Source organism: Tenrec ecaudatus, chromosome 8, assembly GCF_050624435.1.
Source record: "Tenrec ecaudatus isolate mTenEca1 chromosome 8, mTenEca1.hap1, whole genome shotgun sequence".
NCBI classification, from domain to species: Eukaryota; Metazoa; Chordata; class Mammalia; order Afrosoricida; family Tenrecidae; genus Tenrec; species Tenrec ecaudatus.
The window spans coordinates 139,004,504-139,007,117 of NC_134537.1; the positions used below are offsets into that span (position 1 = coordinate 139,004,504).

Consider the following 2,614-nt stretch of genomic DNA (forward strand, 5'->3'; position numbering starts at 1 on the left):
TATCCACATAGGCACAGAGAAATAAAAATCTCTTTATTTGCAGACAGCATAGTCCTATATACAGAAAACCCCAAGGATTCAATTAAATAATTGCTCCAACTAATTGAAAAATTTGGCAAGCCTAACAGACTATAAGCTCAACATACATAAATCAGTTGGATTCTTGTTAAATTAAGGCTGATGATACTGAAAAAGATCTCAAAAGAACAATGCCATCTATAATAACTACAAAAAAGACAAAGTATTGGGGAATAAATCTTATCAGAAAAACCAAAGAATTATACAAGGATAACCATGCAACTATAAGGCATAAATCCACTAATGAGCATAATAAAGATACATAAGACAAAATAAAGAACTGGGCCTACTGAAAATACGAAATTTGTGCACATCAAAAAATTTCATCAAGGAGGATTATGGGGAAAGGCTCTGCTAAGAGGTGATGGGACTGGACCTGGGAAGGACCCTCTGTGACTCAACATTTCCTGGACAAAATGATGCATCCCATCAATGGCAAGGCACCTCCTCACCACCACCCAACCATGTAAGCCTCATAGACCCATGGTGGGAGATGGTAGCATGGTGATGCCTGGGACCTTCTGCTTTCGTTTTAAGAATGTGAAACTGGACATCAATACAGCTGGAGAAATGGCTGGAGATATGGTGGCACTGTTTTCACGCTCTATGTTCTTTGAAGGACTCAAGACAGACCAAGCAAGCTTGCTGTTCAAGTCTCAAGTCAACATCTGAAAGAATTCCAAGCCTGTCCCGGCGTCAAATGGGACCAAACTTAGAGACACACAAACCCGTTGGGCAACAGATGGTGAGCTTCCCTCACCTCCTGCAAACAGTGCTACACATCATCCAGGTGGTCACCAGCTGCTTCCTCGTGCTCATCTTCATGACCTACGACAGGTACCTCTGCATCACTGGCCGCGGGGGCCAGCACAGGATGCCCTCTCTTCAGCTGGAAGAATGCAGTATTAGTGGACATCTCTGAGCACTGCCATTGACCGCAGACTCCACAGTGTGACACCCCGGAGTGCAATGGAAAGCAGTGGAGACCGGAAGATATGATGCCTACTTCAGTCATTCCTCCTGGCTCCTTGTCTCCTGAGACACATGGACACACACTTGCTCAACAGAGGTTTAGATCTTCATCTCTGAGTTAAAGTACTAATCTCTCCACACTTATTCATAATCAGCTTGAGATTCCCGTTTCTCTTGAGGAGAAGCCACCGTGAGATGCCCTCTCTTCCCCATCAGCTTACATCCAATTTACAAGTCTTTGACAAATCCAGGTAGCTGTATATTCAGTGACATGATCTCCTGATTGCTTTTGGTGTTTTGTTTTGTTTTTAACAGACAATATATGAAGTTAGCAGTTTTGTTCTGGCTGAGTGAAAGAAAGGTATTATTAACCACCAGGATTGATTGCACCTGAATAAAATTCTTGCCCAATTAAATCTAGAACCCAAGCTGAACATTAGAAAACACAGTCCAGCATCCCTTTACTGAAAGGGCCTAATGGAAGGGTTGCGGGGAGGAGACGAGCCAGTCAGGGTGCGGTGTAGCAATGATGAAACAAACCACTTTCCTCTAGTTCTTAAATGCTTCCTTCCCACCCAACCCCCCCACCCCCCTGCCACTATCATGATCCCAATTCTACCTTACAAATCTGGTTAGACCAGAGGATGTACACTGGTGCAGATAGGAACTGGAAACACAGGGAAACCAGGGCGGATGATCCCTTCAGGACCAGTGGTGAGAGTGGCGATGCTGGGAGTGTGGAAGGAGGGTGAGGTAGGAAGGGGAAACTGATTACAGGAATCTACATATAACCTCCTCCCTGGGAGGGGGGGACAACAGAAAAGTGGGTGAAGGGAGATGTCGGACAGTGTAAGATATGACAAAATCATAATTTATAAATTATCAAGGGTTCATAAGGAAGGGGGGAGCAGAGAGGGAGGGGAAAAATGAGGAGCTGATGCCAGGAGCTTAAGTGGAGAGCAAATGTTTTGAGAATGATGAGGGAAATGAATGTACAAATGTGCTTTACACAATTGATGTATGTATGGATTGTGATGAGTTGTATGAGCCCCCAATAAAATAATTTTTCTTAAAAGAAAAGAAAACACAGTCCAGTTTGGGGACTGAATTACTGGGAAACACATTGTGCCTCTCTTGGGTGCAGTGTGGTTCAGTGTGTGGAGGGTGCAGTGGGCGCCTGGAATGCAAATCTCTAGCCTGCAGATGTGTGCTCTCCTGGGCAGCTGACTCAGCGTATGTACCCACTTTACACTAGGAAGAACTTGCCAATCTTTTTTTGTGTGAGAGACCATGGATTTGAGAAAGTGGAAATGGGTATTTTAAAATCAAACTGTCAGTGTTTTACTTTGAAAAAGATATTTCATCAAAAGAGTCCATAGAGAACCCATAGACTGGGGGGGAAAAAATCAGTGATAAGACATCAGATAAGGAGTCGTCTCCAAGACCCATTTTACAAAACTATAACATCTCAGCAAGAAAAATACAAATAGCCCAATTGAAAAATGGGCACAAGATATGAACAGATAATTTATCAAAGCTGACATCCAGGAATATTCACCATTAT

The 2,614-nt window shown here is 43.3% G+C and overlaps 1 pseudogene; it reads left to right on the top strand.

The window, feature by feature from the left end:
• Window positions 1–494: 494 nt before the first annotated feature.
• LOC142455545 (high affinity copper uptake protein 1 pseudogene) lies at window positions 495–1,013 on the top strand (annotated as a pseudogene).
• Window positions 1,014–2,614: the final 1,601 nt, after the last annotated feature.